Source organism: Crocodylus porosus, unplaced genomic scaffold (genome assembly GCF_001723895.1).
Source record: "Crocodylus porosus isolate Cpor-Errol unplaced genomic scaffold, CroPor_comp1, whole genome shotgun sequence".
In the NCBI taxonomy this organism is placed as follows: Eukaryota; Metazoa; Chordata; order Crocodylia; family Crocodylidae; genus Crocodylus; species Crocodylus porosus.
The window spans coordinates 16777817-16796591 of NW_017728931.1; the positions used below are offsets into that span (position 1 = coordinate 16777817).

The following is an 18775-nucleotide window of genomic DNA, read 5'->3' on the forward strand; positions in this document are numbered from 1 at the left end:
ACCTAGAGAAAGGCATCCTCTAAAATAGCCAGGGGATAAGGTTAGGGATCCTAATGTCTGGTACAGCAAAGAGACAAGCTACTCACTCCTAGCCCCATAACCCTTATTACAAGGGGAGGGCAGTGAAGTCCAAGCCTTGGGTTTTGAACAGGTTTGTAAGCGGTAGGCAGGGGACTGGCTTCAGGCACAGCTGGACATATGAGAGGAGAGAGTGATGACCTGCACCACATGAAGTATTGATGGATAATAGCCAGATGAATTAAGTTAATAAACCTATGACCTAATTAAACTACATCCCTCACATCTTGACACTTGTTTCATATATCTGTGGGCCAACAGGACTTAAATGATCTTGCATGTGGCATAGGCTCTGGCCCCTCATCAGCTCTTCATGTGAAGATGATGATACAGGTCAGCCCAAGGGGTGCTACTTCAAGCTTTATTTCCAATTATCTCTGTGAAACCACATAGATAATTGTTATCCTTTAGCCATTTAACCCATTAGTCTTCATTTTGTACTCTGTAACATGCAGGTAGTATGTCACATGTGTTGGGATAATAAATTCATAAATTTTAGGGAGATGGTCAGCCACTGACATCATGGGATTTATATACCTATCGAGAGAGACAATTTGTCCTGTTGATTAATTAAAATCTGAAGTGAGTGTGAAAGGTAAATATGTGCTAAGCAAAGATCTGACCCTACTGATTTCAAGTTGAGTAGCTACAGACTGTACTGTGTCTGATATTTAGGGTCTAACTTGTTCTTTACCAGCTGGAATCACATGAACCAGTCTTCCCTGTCAATACCATAGCCTCCACCCCACACCAAAGCTATCCACATTGTGCTTATTTTTTGAACACACCACTGAACTGCATCCCAGGTTGCCTTGCAGAACCTTCCTACGAATCCATTTCTATCCAGGTTTGTACTTCCTTATGGGCAGTAAAAAGTGAAAGTGAGGTGCAGAAAGGCTAGAAGTCAGGTCACAACTGTTAACAATTGATGAACAATTTGTATTTGTGCCTAAAGTACCTGGATAAGCTCTCAACATATTACGGGACAGGCTGGGTTAGGAGGTGAGCAGGGGAAGAAGTTCAGCAGAGCTTCCAGGCTTGGGGTACAGATGATCAGTGGATATGGGCTTAAAGGTGACCATAAGATTATCAGTATACACACACCCTGCATACCTCTAGTGCAGTATAGACATACCTAAGCTGGCTTTCAACCAGTTTGCTTTGGTACCAGCAGCAACCTAGCCATGGTGACACAGAACTCAGCACAAGCTGCAAAACTTACCCTGGGAAGTTGACCACTGCTCCCAATATCTGAGCTAGCTGTTTGAAACCTGGTTGGGTTATGTCTGTGCTACACTGCACTCATGGCAGTGACTGCAGCAGTGGTAGTGCTCATATGAATAGGAGTGGTGGTTCTACAAAACAACACCTGAGCTACACAGATTTACCATATTTTCTCACATCCAACCTACCCCAGACTATAATATACACCTTGTTTTGAAAGGCAGAATTAAGGGAGGGGAAAAAAAGATTTTTTTCCAGAGTTATGACTGCAAGGAGCAGGACTTGAGCCTAATTTTTAGCTGATTTACCCTCCCTTTTCTGCTTAACTAAAGCTGAAAACTGGTCTCTATGGGCACATTCCCACATGCAGGGGCATGCTCTTGCAGTGGAGAAAAAAGCAATGGCACAAATTTGTGCAGCTACTTTTTGCTGCTGTGAATGCTCTCTGCACATGGGCTTTGGCGCAGGGCAAAATGCCCCACTTTAGGGAAATGCCCATTTCCCCACTCCTCCTGGCACTGAGGAGGAACTGAGGGACAAATAGAGGCGGGGAGATGCTTTGGCTGCTGGCTAGAGCGTCTGCCACGAGGGCCGAGCCTCTGCGCCTGCTGGTGCATGCTGCTGGAGCATGTGCCTCACTGGTTTTTTTTTGGTGTTGTTTTTTTTTTGCTACTGGGATTTCCTGGTAGCAAATTTTGCCTTAGTGCAGGGCATGTTTTAACATGCTGGGTGTGAGGTTTGTGGCACTGCAAGCCACACATGCCTGCATGTCTGAAGACAGCTAAAGAATTTCAAAGCCCATGAAATAGAAGAAGAGTGACCAGAAGCAGCTAGCAGAGAGACAAATCGTTCCATAGCTTCATCCATGGCACATCAAGATCATTAAAAAGGAGAGACAATCATTAACACTTGCAGAGTGAAGAACAATGAGCCATAAAGTCATTTGATTCCCTTAGCTACCTGTATCCTGGGCAAAAAATTAGCTTTGCTGCTTAACATATACCTGCTAATTTGGGGGGAAGCTATATGTCATATGCAGGAAAATAAGGTAATTTAGCAGCTCAGCATGATTGGATTAGCAGCTATTGCATGGTGCTAATGTATTAATTGCAGTTTGCAGCAGCATTTGTGCTGCATTAGTAAGTTGGCATCAGCAGCACTGGTGCTTCAGTTTCTGTTCTCCCAGCAAGCCAGCTATCTGGATCTGAAGGCATTAAATGGTGCTCAAGATTTGTGTGTATAGTCAGGAGCTTAGTTGGCAACAAAACTTTGGGTATACCTTGAGGTAACACTGCTGTGAACAGCAAGCACACATGCACACACAGTTCTTTAGGTCTTTAATGTTCTTTATTCTCCCATAACATATTCATTTTCTGAACTACTTTTGCAAGTGGCAGGTTTATGATTTTACATGGATGTTTGTTAAAGATATTTTGAAATAACATTGCATACATTTTACCATAGCCATTTTTATGTTCCCAAAAATTTCTTCTGACACATCACATTTTTTTGGACTAGAAATTTCATGAAGATTATCTGGGTTAAAGTTTTAAAGAATCCTCTCTGCAGGGGGATGTGTAATCAGTCATTTCATTTTTTATTTCTATTAAGCAGTGAAAGAGTTAATCTGCCATCTAAATAGGAGTTTGTCTCCTTAATAAGAAAGCACTAAAGCAAGCCAACAATAATAAAGCTAAATGAAGGCCATTCTTTTGCCTTTTGTCAATATTTTCACAAAGACAAATAGATCAAACACAAGATATTTTAAGGATTTTTTTTTCCTCTTTGTAAATCATAAATGCTTTGGTATATTTAATTTCAAAACTAATTCCCAGTGGACTAGTCTAACATGATGGATTAAAAGGAAAAAACCCTGCTGTATCTTTAATGGAAAAGTACACTAATACTCTTTTGCTGCTTTTCTCCTCCTGTTTTCAAGCTGTTCCTCTCTCCCCTTAAGCTAAATGAACGGAGCTGTCTGTATGAATCAAAAAGCGTCATATTCCCTTTTCAATAAAGTTAAGTTTTGAGACTTCAAATCTCTTTAAACAACATACATATTTCAAGCCAAATGAAACAGTCTGTAGGTTATATTTGTAGTTAAGTATGCTGGTACCTTAATATCTTCTCTACTGCACAAATTCAGCTGGCATATACACCTGGGAAACAGCAGAGAATTCACTTCCAAAGCATGCACTCAGGCTTCCCAGGGCATGGGGATTGAGTTTTTGGGTACATGAAAAATACTTCATTTTCAAAATACTTCATTTGTATACATGATAAATACTTCGTGCTTTATGGGTTTGAAAGAGAGGGGTTTGAAGACCCTACAGTCTGCCATTTTTAAATCTGTTTCAGTTGTAAACCAACCTTCTCATGCCAGGTCAGAAGAATTTTTTGCCCACTAAGCAATATTCATGAACCAGGCCAGACTAACTTTTCCATACAGTTGTATCAAGACAACAGCTCTGCAGCCAGGCTCCCAAAATACTCCCTGTACAAGACTTGCTTATCAGTGGGGGTTTGAGTTGTGGATTTAAGATCTTTGAATGTTCCTTCCCTAGTACTTCCAGCCTCTTTGGCGCATATATATATGTACATAAACTTCAGAGAGCTCCTGACTGAAAGGTACAGTAGAGCTACTAACTGAAATCAGCTGAAAGAAGTTGCAATGTGTGGACTAGACTCTTCCATTAATATAAAAACATTACCTCCCACTACCACCTTTTACCCCCTTTTAGATCCATTTAGTCATCAGTTCTTTTCTTGGAAATGGTGTTACGTGAACTCTGAGCCAATTGGAGACAAAAGTGAAGGCAGCACTGGGGGGACAGACTGGAGTTCTATTTGGATTGGATCACCACCATGGATACAATCCAACATGGAAGCCCAAGCAAGGCTGCATCCTCCTTTTATTCTTTTCTGTAAATGGATTGGAGTATGAAGTTTTAAGCTCCAGAAAGTGCTTATACCTGATCAACTCTTGGTCTTGCAGCTGGCCTGAAGCTGCAGTTATGTCTACCGACAGAAAGAAAGCACATCTTCAGTGAGTACAAGAAAGGACACCTCTATCAGTAAGCATTATATAAGACAGCCCAGCATTCTCCATATGGACCAAGTTGGGCTACAGAGATTTTGCAAGTGTGGCAGGAGCAGAGCCAAATTATTGATGAATGGAGTCCTACGGACTAACAGAACTGCTTGAAAAGAGTGACATTCAGCATGCATACAAAATACATTTACGTCTTTAAGAGGCAAACACCCAATTTCCAGCTCCAAAAAAGATTATGAGTTCCAGCTTTAGCATGGAAATGGTTTTGGTTACTTAGCATGTATGTGAAACAATTGAAGTGGGTTTTTTTCTTTCTTTCTTGCAGTGTTTATTTTGGAGTCTACTATTTTTAAGGTCACAGTCTCTGCTGAGGGAGGAAACTGTATCTCTAGGGTATCAGGAATTAAACAGAGCTAAGAAAAAAACATGGAGAAAGTAGTCTTAAATAGGGAACTCAAATGTTTTGTTTCCTTCCTTGTTCAGTCTGTAGCCAGAAAATACTAACTCATTTTTAAAAATGAATATAATAGTGAATTTCACAGGAGTTCTTTTGTACCACCTTTTCTGCTGGAATTCCTATGGATATTGCTATGCTTAGAGATATTATTCTTGTAGGTCAGTTTTTGCCTAAATAAATGGTGTTAGATTCTCTACTATCTCTAGTTAACAGCATGGAACTTACATAGGGCTTGCACACTGCACAGGGATAAACATTATCTAGAGAGAGAAAAAGAGAGAGGGAGAGAGAATTGATGCTGGCAAAGAAGTAAATGTTTTCAGAGCCTTGAAAGGAGAGGAAGTATCCATTGAGAAAATTAGAAGGGAAGCTGTTACAGATGTCAGCCTGTATAGTGAATGTGCTTCTTGCACCACAGTAGGAAGACTCTGGGCCAGGACAAATGAGGAAACCAGTCCTCAAGCTAGGGTACAAGAAAGGAGGGCAATGAGGAAAGATAAAGACTGCCAAGGTACCCAGTGCATACCTAGAGGGGGAAGGAGCTAAGACTTATTTTTATTTACCTGTATTCTCTCTGAACGTGCATCTATCTGAGAAGGTCAGGGAGCAGTTATAGAGTCTATCTGTTAAACTGAATTTACCCTAGAAACCCTGTGTGGAGGAAGGGCACTGTTTCACCACTTGTTCTGTTACTTATTAAAGCACTGCTGAACCTCTGAATTTATTGGTCATTTAATGTTTACACACAGGAATTAAAAGAAACTTGTCACGATGAGATACTAATACCATAGGGCTTTGTTAAACTTTACACTGTAAGCCAAACAGATGTTAATCAGCTTAGTGTTGCTCAGCTTAGTGAAAAGTCACACCTAAGGCTAAAAAAATGCTCTGACTGTCCCTGACCTGCACAGCTGTGATCTGCCATTAGAGCATGCCTGCATGGCTGGGGCCGGTCTCCATGGAGACCCCAGCCATAGCTGCACTGTGAAAGCTCAAGGCCGGGGCTGCCATGGAGACTGGCCCCAGCCACACTAGCAGGATACACAGCAGAGCAGGGCAGGGGGCTGCTCCAGAGCTGCTAGGATCTTGCAATGGGGCATTATGCTCCAGAGCAGGCCAGAGCCATGATCTATAGCTTGCACACTCTGGGTAGGGGACCACAGGCAGAGGATTGTGGCTCTCCCCCTGCTCCAGACCAGGCTGTCATTGCTTCAAGGAGCCGGGGCAAAGCCGTGATCCCCCGCCTGCGTGCTCCTGCCCAGAGCGTGCAGGCTACAGATCACAGCTCTGCCCTGGCTCCTGAGCAAGCTGTCCTGATTGCAAGATCCCAGCCGCTCTGGAGCAGCCCCCTGCCCTGCTCTGCTATGTGCCCTGCCAGTGCAGCTGGGGCCGGTCTCGATGGCAACCCCAGCCTTAAGCTTTCACAGTGCAACTGCAGCTGGGGTTTCCATGGAGACTGGCCCCATGAATGTGCAGGGGTGGCTGGCAAATGGCTATACTGACAACTGGATCTGGCCCATGGGCTGGACTTGGCCTGTCCCGGCACTACAGTCTTGGTGAGCAGAGGTGGGATTAGAGGGTAGGGGCATGAATGGCTCTCTGCTTGTGCTCTAAGGGGCCAACCCCTTTTTTCCCTGGAGCCTGCTCCCCCTGTGCTGCCCCTGTCTAGGCTGCCATACAGCCAGGCACTACCTGAGCTCTGAAAAGGATTGGACCCGGCTGGCAGCAGTACAGGGGGCTGAGCTCTGGAGGAAATAAAAAGGATGGGGCCCCTAGAACCCGGACACACACCCTGGCAACTGGAGCAAGGTAGAGTTTGGAGACTGCAGCACAGCAGCCTAAAGTTGGTTCCTGATGATCCCGTACTCTGTCAGGTTGTGCAGGGTCTGGCAGCTGTCTCCCACACACCTCAATCACCCAGCAGTGGTTGTAGCTGGCAGGCTCCTGCAGCCCCTGAACGCACCTCCCTCCCCACCCAGCAGCCAGGCACCTCCAGGCATTGAGTGTGGGTCTCAGTGCTGACCATCTGGGCTGGTTAGGCACAGAATGGGTGGGGAGGCTGCACTGCTCAGAGCCATCTCCCAAGGCCAGTGGGGGCAGGGAGTCCCATCCTTGTACCCTCTCCTCCCCAGGCTTGCTGCTCATGCTTGGAAGAGCCCCTCTGCTCTTGCTGGTCAGGTGCAGTGGTTCAGGAACATGCCTCAAGAGGGGGCACTACATCCTGGGATTCTGGGGGACTTCAACTTGGGCAAAATAATTTTGGAGAGTGGCCACACCTTAACGGAACAGGAGTAAAATTAGGTGGACTAGAGATAGTCCTGCCATGGAGTGGCATAATTTTAAGATGAATAAGGAGTGCTTTATGCCACTTAAAAATTATTAACATGTAGCCAGTCTAGGGGTTAAGAGCTCCAGGATGCTGCTTAAAATTACCAAGTAACAAGGCTCTTACAGAGCCTTTTTTTTTTTTTTTTTTTTTTTTTTACTATCAAACAAGCACTAAAAGAGTAGCTGGAAATCCAGCATAACAATTCATCAAAAGGACAGCGCTTCTCTTAAAGCAGAAGAGGGGATGTAAATCCAAGCCATGGAGCGGAACCCACAATTTTAGGTTCCAGAGTTTAAGCATGCTGCCAACCGAGCTACACTGTCATACAGTTTGATGAATTAGCTATTTTTTAGAAGTACTGAGCTGCATTTGGTTTGACCATGGGCAAACTGTGTTTTTCTTAGCACATTCCATAATATAGCACTTGCCAAGGGGCCTTGCGCCAACAGGAGCTCTGGGATGCATTGTGCGAAAGAAGGCAAGATACCTTCCCCTATGGGTTTTGGGCAAGAGGGAATGGAATACTTCCCTTTCCAGTATGGCCAGTTCAGCTGGTTAGCTTTGGGGGACAGGAGGGCACCTTTGGAGAAGTTAACAACACTATCAGTACTAACTCAAAGAGCTCTTCAGCTCTGTGAGCATAAGGACTCAAACTGTGTGCCCTTTCCATTTGCCTTTGCATAACACTACGCATGACCTGTCCCCTGTGGGTTTTTACCTATGAAAGTGGCAGTGACAAGATAAGAGTTAGGGGTACCAAACTTATGGCCCATGGGCCAAATCCAGCCCATGGATCCCTGTTGTGTGGCCCATGGGGCTGGTAGATTGGCTAGGCAAGAGCATATAGGACTTGCTGCCTAAATTCCAGACACAGAGCCCTTTTAGACACGTGCATCGGCAATGGGGGGAGGTTGGAGGCAAGTAATGGCTATGCTAACCCCCACTGTTGCATTCAGATCCAGCCAGTGAGAAGCCCTGCAGTCTGGATCTGCCCTAGGACATAGGATGAGTTTGACACCCCTGATGTAGTGGGTAACATGAATTCTTTGTTAATTATTTATCATGTATACTACAAAGGGCCCAGCTGGGACAGAGAAGGTGCTGTGGTGGTCAAGATTAAGAGGTAAGAGCTTAATGGGTTTTAGCAGGGAATGTGGGGGAAAGGAATAGGATCTGAGAGATGTTATGGGGGAAGGAAAAACAAGATTTCTATATTACCAGTCTGTGAGGGCAAGAAAGAGAGAAAAATCAAAGACAAGCCATGAGCTGCGGTGCTTTTCATCAGGGAGGATGGTGGCATCGCCAATGCTGACATCTAGAGTATATTTAAGAGGAATGAAGTTTTAAGAAGAATGACAGGTGAGGAGCAGAGGTGAACTTGTTAGCTGTTGGTATAGGATGGTCACTGAAATAATTCAAGTATATAACATCACCTAGAGAAAAAAGCTGCAGATGAAAATAAAGAGTGGGCCAAGGACTAAGTCCTGTAGAACCACCACAGAAAGTAAAAGGAAGTGGAGAAGAACTAACCTCAGCAGAGCAGATGTTCAAGGAATAGCTAAAGAGGTTTCTTTGGCCTCTGATTATTTTCTGTGTCCTGAAGCTAAGTCAAAATCTGTAAACCACAGAGGCCAGCCTTCACTTTCACACCTGGCAATACCACATTAGATCAGCCCAACCTCATTCTACCTGCCTTCCCTTTCATGTGAAGATAGCAATCTTTTTGTAAACACTAACTGTTTTACCACTTCCCTGTGAGTCAGATATTATTGCACCAGTTCTATGGAACAAGGAAGAGATCTGACTAAGTGACTCACTCAGGGTCACATAATCCAGGAGTACTAGCTCCAGTCACTACATTAAGGCTTATTTTGTCTCAGTAGCAATTCCAGAATGCTGGAAATAAAAAAATAATAAAAATAAATAAATACAGGGTAAGAATCCATGCACACACTAAGACAGCTCCAACTTATTTATATGCATTGAATAACCCCATAAGACAAGTGCAGAGAGCAGCCAAGTTCACCACTGGTATACATGCATTTTAAATATATTTTAAATATGTTATTTTAAATACATTACTATATTTTAATAAATTCACAAAAAGCACATTGATAATTTAACCATCAGACAACTGGGTAGCATGGGAGTGATGACCAAGCTACATAAGTTTGTATGAGAAGCACAATACTAACAAATTTAAGTATTAACAGTATTAAAAAAAAAAGCCAAGCTTTTAAGAGTTCATGAAGTAGAATAAAAAACTGCAAACCAAATTTTAATTGTGAAAATGCAGAATTAAGTGTGCCTTGGTGCTTTACTATTTGCATAATATACTGTATTAATCAATGTGTGGTGGTGAGGGCAGCAAGAGACTCCTCAAGCAGTAGATATTATTTAATTTATTTCTACAAGAAACATCTCTTTGAAGCACTGGGGAACGTAGCATTTAAAAAGAATGATGTTGCAACTAAAACATGCAAATAGTTAATTCTTAAAGAATGTAGAGTTTCACAGATCTTAAAGTGAGTCACCTGACAAGAATGGTTTACACATCAAATTGAAAAGGGAATGCAACACTAATGGACTGTAAAGCTTTACAGACATTGAGCCAATACCAGCTTATTATAACTAACTGTACCCTCTAAGAAGTTCTGTTTTTATTCTCTATTGAAAGAATGAGCACTGACCTATATGTCAAGTTGGCTAGTCTTTTTTTAAATCAGCATTTTTTTTAAAAGAGCGGTTTAAGCTCAGTAAAGATAGATGAGGTCTATTTTTAAGTGAAATATCACTTTCCTGACTCATCAGTAAACTTATCTGACTTACATAATATACTGTCCAGATCCATGTCCCAGCTAGGTCCTCTCTTGTCAGCTGTGATGTCATAACGAACACAGGCTCAAGGGTCTCAGGTGTCGAGCCTGGAATAGTCACCCTGACTTCAGTAAAACTAAAATGAAGAGGAGACAGAGAGAAAAATAATTTGATTATTTGTGTCTATAGGAATGTACATTATTTGGCCTCTCGCAGAAGCCATAGTAGTAGACGATACAGTGTAAAGGCAGGCTTGGCTAAGCTAGGGTTACCATATTTCCAGTTCCAAAGAAGAGGGCACCGGCCACACAAGCGCACAGTGGGGATGGGGGAGGGGGAGATATGATTGTGAGGAGCAACATGTCGATGCCCTGGCCCTGCCCATTCCATTGCTCGTTACTCCCAAACCAAAGCCCATCCCACCCTGGTCCCGCTGCTGCTCCTCACTCCTGACCCACAGCCGTCTGCCCCACATTCCAGACTCACAGTCCCCTGCCCTTACTTCCAAGACACAGCCCCCTGCTCCCTCTGTCTCCTGGCTGTCCTGCTCCTGAAACTTTTTTGCTACAGTGGGCTGCTGCCTACAATCCATTCCCCTCCCCAAGTTGCAGTCCCACACCCCAGGGTGCTGCTGCAAGAGGGAGAGGAAAAGGCATGTACTAGGACACTGTGGCAGAGAAACTAAACTGACCCTGCATAAATCTCCTCTGCCACCGGGTGGCCACACGGTTCCCTGCTGCAGCCTGAGCGCCTGGACAGCTTCCCTCAGAGTCAGCAGGCATCTGACCCCCACACAGAGCTGAGCTGAGCAAAATTCTGGACATTTGATCAGATTTTTAAAAAATGCCCAGATGGAGATTGGAGAATCAAAAAAGAGGACATGTCTGGGAAAACTCGGATATATGGTAACCCTAGTTTAACCTGCCCATGGTTGCTATTTCATCTTAATCCCCATTAATTAGAGATTTGTTTATGGCCTGAAGTATGAGTTCCAAATTTTACTCTTCCTGCTATTTTCAAAGGAAAAGCTGCCAAAATCAGTTCAATTGCGTGAATTTGAGACAAAATGCAAACAACTTAAATTATAAGGTTTTCATCTTTCATTGTGAACTTTTTACAAAACTTTTTTTGAAGGGGTGAGTGCTTCAGTTGGCATTATCCACAGCACTTCTCATAGCATTTTAGTACTATTTGGAAGATTCCCCTTCCAGTATGTCCTTGACATGATTAACTAATTATTTGGCTCATCGTTTTTCATAAATATGGCATATGTCTATTGTATATACACCATCATCAATAAGACTGCAGCTGGAATATGGCATCCAGTTTTGGGCCCCACAATTCAAAAAGGATGCGGAGAAGCTTGAGAGAGTCCAGAGGAGAGGCAAGCTCATGATTAGAGGTCAAGAGAGCAGGCCTTATGAGGAAAGGCTGAGAGGCATCAGACTCTTCAGCGTGGAGAAGTGAAAGCTCAGGGGTGACTTGGTGGCAGCCTATGAGTATATAAGGGGTGCACATCAGGAACCAGGAGAACATCTGTTCACTAGGGCACCCCGTGGGAAGACAAGGTCTAATGGTCACAAGCTGCTGGAAGGCTGGACATAAGGAAAAACTTGTTTACTGTCCGAGTCTCTAGAGTCTGGAATAGACTCTTGCCAGAAGTGATGCAAACACTTACTTTGGATACCTTCAAGAAACACCTGGATGCTTATCTTGCTTGGGTCATCTGACCCCAGCTGACTTCCTGCCCTTTGGGCAGGGGGCTGGACCTTCCTGCTCTAATGTCTATGAAATCTACGATTTCATAATGCCATTATGATAAACAATTTCTCTGTTGTATATACAGTAACTGAAGAATGTACAGAAAAGTACAGTACAATCAAGGCTGTCTAGTACAATGATGTTAGTTTCACGTGATTTGCTGTGAAAAACAGAATTGGAAATAACTATAAACTAACATAATTGATACAAGTGTATCAAAAACATCATTGATACAATCAAGTGATTGCCAATAAGTATACAAGAAGTGTGCCTCAGGAACTGGGAGATTGCTAGGTCTCAGACCCTTGCAAGGGCAGTAGCAAGACTGTTACTTTTTTGCTGTAAACAGTTCTTTATATGAGTGCCTGTAAATCATAAAGTGTTGTTTCCATACCACAAGCCTCATCAGGAAACTACAGACTGTATGCAGCAGTTCACTTGCCCTGAGCCAGCTCAACTGCTGCTTCAGGCAAAAGGCTCCCAGTGAATGCGTCTATACGTTCATTAATGAGCAATAGTTACTGTACATTTAGTTTAGTACTTGCGTAATGAAGTACTAAATGTGCAGTAGCTACAGTTAGTGCACAGTATTACCGGAGTACAGTTTTTCCATGAGTTACTATGCAGTAGCCTAATACTGTGCAGTAGCTTATTAGCGTGGTTTCTGACTGGCACACTACTACTAGCAGTGTTATTAGGCTACTGTGCAATAAGCGATTTGTGTAGACATGATCACTGGGTGCAGACAGAAGTGACAATTTTCACTTGATCTGACCCCAGAAAGTGGTCTACATCCTTGACCAAACAGAAGTCCATGGCTGCAAACTTCTTTAAAAGGGTCTGATCCCCTGAAAATCTAAACTCTCATTGGATGAGGGTTCAGATGAACATGCTCCAAAACACAGTGCATTTTGTAACTTGTGTCTGTGGAGCTCTCAGCCTGTCACTGTTTTCAGAATGTGTGGAGAAAGGGAGAAGAGGGAGTTTGGTCTGGGGTTTTTTCAGTCAGAGCTGGAAGGTGAGACAGGTAAATTGGAACCCCTTCTGAGGTGCAGCGGGGGGGCTCTAATCCACCCACCTCACCCTCTAGCACCAACTGGGGAACCCCAAGAATGAGCTCCCTCTGTTCCCTTTCCTCCCTCCCATTCTGAAAATGGCATCTGGCAGTGGGGGCGGGAAGGTAGTGGCACTGCTATGGAGATCCGGCTGCAGGCTCACAGCAAGCAGCTGGAATCGCCATCTCTGGGACCCATAAGCAAACTTCTGTTGGGTCTGGGAGATCACTGCAATTCACAGCATTTCCTGCAAAGGTCTGTGAGTTACAACAAGGAGCTGCTCTTCTGTCTGGGCCCACTATACTCAGGCAATAGCTTGCAAATTCCTTGGTGGCTGGGCAAGTGTTAACACTAGAATCTGTCCCTTCTGCCTGCTGGGCCACAGAGAAGTGGTTGCCATTTTGGCAGTCATTATAGCAACATGTCTTCATGCTTTTATTTCTCTCCTTCTTCAGATACATACCCCAATTTTGGAGGGCTGATTTTTGGGGGAAAACACATGCGATACAAGTAAATATGGTAATTGTTTTTGATTCTATACCCCACAAACCAAGCACTTCTAAAGCCCTTTTATGCTACAAAAATACTGTAAATAAATAAAAGAAAATTCTAGATTCAGCTTCCACAATCAAGTCTACCATAAAAGACCAGTGCACTCACAATGGAATAAAGCTGAACATTTCCAATACCAAGAAAATATTTGTTCCTTTGTGTGTATACAAAACAAAAACAAGACCAGACATATCCTCTCTCTCTGATGCATACAAACTGTCTCATAATAGATCACTGCAATATTCTTGCTCCCTTCTATAATTAGGCTACTGTGCATTAAGCATCATTAAAAAAGCATGATGTTTTGCTACTGTGCATTAAAGCAGCCTAATGAACATTTAGTTAATACATCACATTAGAGGTTCTAAATTTAATGCGCAGTAGCAAAAGTGCATTAGTGAATGTGTAGATACACCCAGAAGTAGTCCATTTTACCACTGCCTACAGGAGCCATATAAAATATAGAGAGGAGAACAAACATAAAAAGTCTTAGATTTTTTACAGATATTTTGTAACACCTTTTTAAATTATATTATTGCGTTCAAAATCTGACTTTTTTGTTAGCCCATTTGGCAAAAACCTGAAATAGCACTGTCCTTGCAACTTGTACATTCTGTAAATTCAGTGCTTGAGCCAGACATCAAAAGAATTAACCTGAAACTTTTGGCCTGTTTAACTTCTCCTCAGGTGACAATAGTTCGTAAAGGAGTCATCCTGCCTAAATCTGTTCTCATTTTCTACAGGCCATGTAAGTGCTCATTTCATGAAGGTGCAATGTGAGTAATGTTCATTATATAATTGTAAAATAATGGTAGCATTTATCAAGTCTAAGTTCCACTGGCACTATTAAAGCACACAAAATACAATCAATATAACTGTAGCCCACACAAAGGTCTCAGTTGCAGCAAGTCGGGTTTTTTTAATCCTAAGCAACCTAAGAAATAAAAAAAACCCAAAAAACAATTTGAATGACAACCACCCACCAAATTACTATATTTACTGAAATCCAAGACAACTTTAAATTTAAGAACCCCCAATAATTAGATTCTATATATAGAAAATGATAAATGTGTTATACATTTCCAAATAAAGAATCTAATTTGTGGAAGGTCATCTTGCACTCATCCTCACACTGCTGTGGTGGGGAAATCAGGAGGCAAAGGGCCAGACCCCTAATCCCTGCCCTCTCTGCTTGTTGCCCCCCTGCCCCTCGTCTGTGTCAGTCACTCATGCTGCTTGTCCCCCTAACACTTGCCCCACTACTGCTTGCCCCCTGCTGTCTGTCTCCTTGTCCATGTCCTGCCTCCCTGCTCATTGCCCCCCTGCCTGTGCCTGTCCCCCACACTCTCTTCTCCCCTTTGCATCCTGCCTCCCACCCCTTCCTCCCCCTGTGCCTGTGCTTAACTCCCCATGCCTGCCCTCCCAACTCCCTGCTCCCCCCAACCCACTGCTTAGCTTCCGCTGAAGCTCTACTCCAGGTCCTGGGCTGTCAGCATCAGTGATGGCCCTGGCCCAGCCCCAACCCTGTCTGGTCAGGGAGAAGTGGCAGCAAGTTCTGGCCAGGCTGGGTGAGGGACTGGAGCCATAGCATAAGGTAAGTGGGGGAAGAGGTAGCTCAGGGGGGCAGGCTGCACATCCCCCACACTCCTCTCAGACTGCACCCCCCCTCCACCCCTAAGCTGTGCTCCCCCAGCTGTAAGCCTCTTCCATTGCCAACTGAGCCATCCCAGCCTGGGGCAGGTGGTGGCTCAGCTTTGGCTTCAGCCTTGAGCCTGGGGCCAAAGCTTGAGCTGAGCGACTGCCTGACCTCAACCAGTACTCAAATCTAAGACAAGGCTTCCCCCCTGCCTCCCAATGCTGACTGGGGGGGTGGAGGGGTAGAATCCCACCTTGCATTCAAGTAAATACAGTAACTTTCAATATCTGTCCCGGTACTGTATAAGTTACCTTTGTCAGAATTCTCTTTCAACAATTCAGTACTACACTTCCTGGACAAGCACAAGCCAAGCCTCCCACCCCGCCCGCCTGCTATATAGAACACCCATCAATTTCACTATTGAAACTGAATGCATATTTGTTTCAACTGCAATTTTGCATTGAATATGAACGAATTAAATAGCAAACATGGGAATAACGGTTAACGCTTACAAGAAAGTAAAGCCTTAAATCAAGTTTCAGTTTCTGATTTCCTCTACCCAATCACCTTTAAGAAAAAATTCCTACAGAACACAAAGTCCGTTGGTATTCCATTACATGTGCTTGAATGCAGAAAGCCAAGAATGCAAAACAAAGGTGTAGAAGACATTTAAAATTAGAGACTTTTTAATAAACTGACTCAACAAACATGTTTTACTATGTATATACAGTAAGTTTAGGAAAACAAGAATCCAAACTGCAGTGACTCCTAGAGAAAATTATACTTATATGAGCACAAGTATTTTTATTATTTGCTATGTGGTGCTTTTACCTGTAAAACTGCTATGTTTGCAAGAAAATTAAACTGGGCTTTCAATGAATATATTAAAATATTTTATAATAAATGAATCCACAGTGGATGTCAGTGGAATAGGGGACTCAATATGGGATTGAATGTATGTGGCCCCTGGAAAAATACACTGTAGTGGCTATAATTTTGCCTTAAAAGGATGAGGCTTACCCTTCATTTATAATTAAATGAATTAACTTTTGCTTCACTAGTAACATTTATGAACTTGTTCCTGAAAACATTTAGGCATAAGAGTAATGTTAGCATGTGCATGGCCTCACTGTTGTGAGAGTGGCTAGTTACAATACTTCTTTAACTAAGAATCAGCAGAGAAATCAAGTCACCAAAGCCCATTGCTAACCCAGTTTCTGATCTCACCGCCAAGAGATCTTTTCACTTTCATCTGTATACTGGTCTGCAAACTGAGTCAAGTAACTTGTGTATTCCTCTCCTTCCCTGTTTTTCTCAGACAGACTACCAATCTACAGATTATGGGGTTTGAGGAAGTATTATCATGGTTAAAAAACAAAGGAAAAATAGTGACTGATTCTCACCTCCAACTTGGGTTTATGCACACTTAATACTGTTGCATGAGACGTTCAACTACAATAACACCAATGCAGACCAGAAGTAATAGCACTAAGGCCAAAGGAGTTATTATGAGGTAAAAGAAGAACATGGAAAGGGAGACTCCCTAGGCTTAATGACTTCAGTACCATTACTCTTAATATTACCAGTTTAATTGAGACTTGACTCTCTCATTCAAGACATGGGTTTTTTTTTAAATATCAGACATTCCCATATGATGAACACGACAGAATTTTCATGTGCATAAATACTTGAAAGTGACATGCTTGGAAACTATAAACAGAAATGATGCTATTTTAATTATCTAGGCTGAAAGAAATGTAAAAATTAAACAATAACATACAAACAAAACAAACAGAAATATTTTCAGTTTCAACAATCCAAGAGGTGCTTTGTAGCATACACTGAGAATCCAGGGATATTTGTTCTTTGTGTTAACAACACAACACCTCCTTAAGTGGTATTTGACAGTTCATGTAAATATTTTATTTAGCATTCTATCTAAGAAGCTATACTTGTACTATAACATAACATCATTACTTGTATTATTTCTACCATGAAAAGAAAACCGAGTAAATATAAATTTAACTTTGATAGCTTAAGAAAATGAGAGAGCTGTACCTCTGTCTTCAATCTATGTCCAACTCTGCTGTACTCGACTATTTTCATCTGCAAATGATTCTGTGCACTATAAATGCAGACTAAGATACATAATGGACTACATAACTGAAAAGGCTTCCGGAAGGAGGATGCAAACTCAAACTGTCACCTCCAACTCTGTTTCTCAGTGACACTGAGGCAGAGTTCCACAAATAGCTGGAAAGTTATATTAAGAGGTTGTGTGATGTTCTGCCAGGGTCTCTGATAGTCTTCCAGAATACATAGGACAGATACTGTTTATTTATAGAGAAGATGGGTACTGTATAAACCATCTAAGCTTGTAGCAAGTTTGAAATACTGTACTGTCCATTACGTTTGCTGAAAAAGTGGCATGTGCTCAAGCCTACTATAGAACATGTTTCTTCCTGTTTGTTTATACAGCCCACTTAAGTGCATGGTTAGGTCTATTCCTATCCAGAATAGCACTTAAGCATGTGGGACCCACTAGCTGGTATCTATGTATGTGCATGCCCACACATGTATGCACGTGCATGTTTGTACCCTCCTCTCCACCTCCCACCATTTGATACTACTGCAGAAATAGGTACATTAGTTTTTAACTTTCTCCCATGTTTGCCTCTTGTGGACTGAGAATAAAAGATAGCTGGGTTCTGGTTCTCTTAATATGTGTCTGTATGGTGTTAAATTGCCCACAATTTGACTTGGGACATCTACATTTATAAACTTAAGAGAATTTTTGCCTTATCTGACTCTTCAAAGTACTCTGAATGAGATGCCAGCTCTGGTATGTATAAACAATATGATTTGCATTCTTCTCTGTTGTAAAATACCATTTTTTTATAAGAAGGGAAACTAGGTGTAGTGACTCTTAGATACTAATCCCATTTTTACATGGCTCATGGTACTTGGTGAAAACATATATTCTATTCTGCAAAGTTTCTCCCAATAAAGTGGCAAAATACTGCTCACCTTTGCTAGAGGAGTGCTGTGTGGTTTAATTATATTCACCAAACACTACAGTATTACTCTTAACATTTGCTGTGTAACAAGATATAAAAAAGACTGCATCATATGTTTCTTTTATGAAGCAGGTCTTTAGATATATATGGACTCTGTCAATAATATCAGCACATTGACTTATTTTGGGGATTATGAAAAAGAGGGTGTTTATAAATTCATTTTCATTCATTTTCAGCCACATAAATGCAGCTTTATTTAATAAAATAAATTGTGAATTTTTATCCAGATATCTCCATAAGATGGAAAATTAAACTATATTATGCCTCTCTCTACAGACATTGCCTTTACTTTAGCTTTGTAGATTTTCAAACTTGACCAGGTATTTAATAAGACATAATAGAAAAGCTGGGTATCTGCCCCAAGAACAAGAAAAATACTGTTTTAATTTGCCTAAAACATAGCAAACTCTTTCAAGACAGAAATCTGAGACACAAAATTACTTACTCTCTGCTACAATACTTCTGTTGTATTAATTCTAACTATGTCAGAATTTTTTTTTTAACAATTTAGTTGACTTTTATTGCTTTGGCTATTTCATGTATTTTGATAACTATTTTGCACAAATAGATTTTAAAAAATTTATTCCTATTTTGGCTGACAAAAATGGCCTCCAATGCACTTCACCCTTGAACCAAATATGGAAATTTTTGGTTTTGCTACCCAAAAAATATTTGATGTTTACTCTGTTCTAGTCTTGACAGGCTGGTGGAATCTTCTGATGGTTACAGCCCATGAC

General features: G+C 42.1%; 1 long non-coding RNA gene across 5 annotated transcripts in view; it reads right to left on the reverse strand.

The window, feature by feature from the left end:
- LOC109316322 overlaps positions 1 to 18775 on the reverse strand; it is a 119392-nt gene that overhangs the window by 35897 nt on the left and 64720 nt on the right. For 4 of the 5 annotated variants that reach the window (XR_002102807.1, XR_002102806.1, XR_002102805.1 and 1 more), the window contains one exon: positions 9970 to 10093. This is a non-coding gene — a long non-coding RNA (uncharacterized LOC109316322). The remainder of the gene's footprint in view (positions 1 to 9969; positions 10094 to 18775) is intronic. The other variant, XR_002102808.1, reaches the window with a different exon arrangement.